The sequence below is a fragment of the Branchiostoma floridae genome, chromosome 18 (assembly GCF_000003815.2).
Source record: "Branchiostoma floridae strain S238N-H82 chromosome 18, Bfl_VNyyK, whole genome shotgun sequence".
Lineage (NCBI taxonomy): Eukaryota > Metazoa > Chordata > Leptocardii > Amphioxiformes > Branchiostomatidae > Branchiostoma > Branchiostoma floridae.
Genome location: NC_049996.1, coordinates 1,149,696 through 1,151,515, shown reverse-complemented (window position 1 = coordinate 1,151,515; position 1,820 = coordinate 1,149,696).

Here is a 1,820-nt window from a genome sequence, read left to right as displayed (position 1 = left end):
GAACTAAGTCTTTGCATTCATGAGTGCCTTAGTGCCCGCTCGTGCAGCCCCTATTGGACCATACCAACCGTACGATACAGTGTTGAACAGAAGCAGGAAAATCGGGGCACTTTTTGGGGCAACCCACTCACGCAAGTATGCCAGGCGCGTGTTCCATGAGCTAACAATGATAATGTGTTTAATGTCATTGAAAAGAAATGACACACGCTTTTTTGTATTTTATTTCTTTAATATATGATACATTGAAATTGATTAAAAAAACAACGGAAATATAATCAAATAATCAACCGAAGTTAACATTCTAAACATGTTTGCCGATATCTAGATACAGATACAGATATAAACAAAGGGAACTGAAAGTCAGATACTCAGAAATATCTTTCTAACGTTAATTAAAGACTAAGTTGTATGTTGAATACATCATATAGATTAAGCTGACCTAAAACTGATATGGGATTGAAGTATGGTTGCGCTAGTCAGCTTAGCTTCACAAGTCAACTTACAAAGACCAGTTTGTCTCAGACATAAACTTAGATACATATACAACTAAATTTCAGTTGTAAGTCATAGTTTTAGATATTATTTCTCTTTGTCTGGAAGAAAACATTTTTTTTAACATCAAGTTTGTGAAAAAGCAATTTTGCAGATTATTTTTCAAAATTTAGATGTCAATAAACCCTATCAAAAACGGGGCGGGGGCGCCCCTTATAATTTTAAAAATGCTTAAGGTCAGATCACCACATGTTCAGAAGGTGAAGCAATCGTTTTATAACATATTGAAGTCGATATAATTTAAGGTAACATGACGTAATTATGACGTTAAATGATCTTAACAGCAAAACCCCTCCAAAATATAAAGATATTAAACAAAAATATCAACAAGCGTTCGTAGAACTCAACCTTCGTGAAATGGGTGAGGGTGTGGTGGTTTAAAGGTGTTTTTATAGACATCTCAGGGGCCAGCCTACCAGTATATGATACGTCCGACTAGCTAAATTGTCCGGAATTCTACAGGAATTTTTCCGCTCCTATGTAGTTGCATCATCCCTTTGGAGTGCAATAATTTGGGTTGACAGATTGTCATGGTATTTGGAATGCAGATAGTTTTTCTCATGGGCTGTGAGCGTGCGAGATAGCGTTGGAGATGCCTTATATAACCAAATTTTATCATACAAATCAGGGGTTATCTGTATCTGTATCTATATAGTCGGTATAGCCGCCGTTCGGCGTAACACACCAGCTTCGCAGGCACGAGGCGTGGCAACAGCTGGCTATATTACACCGAACGACCCGTCACACCTAACTTTTGCACATCTATCTGCAAGCGTTCTTTAAAACTACCCAGAGATGATGCCCCTACTGTACTTGGTGATAACAAATTCCACTCTGCGATAGTTCTGGGAAAGTACGAATTTTTGGGAAAGTACGAATTTTTGGGAAAGTACGAATTTTTGAACACATCAATCCTAGGTTAGTAACTCTGGTATTTGAAAACATGGCTAATTTGCATAGATAATAAGGACAGTTTATAGTTATATTTCATTTCATAATAGCAGATACTCAAAGATAAGACACATGTAACTAACAAAGAGATAAATATTAGCCTAACTGAGAAGTGTACTAGTATGTCCGATTGGTAAAAATTCCCGGAACTTAGAGCAAGTTTTCCGCGCGTGCTCAATTGCATCATCCCTTTGGAGGGTAATAACACGGGAATGGTTGACGGATAGTCATAATTTTTGATGTCTAGATAACTTGGGTATGCCTTCTATAATCAAGTTCTATTAATGCTAACCAGGGGATAGTTTGCACAATTAATA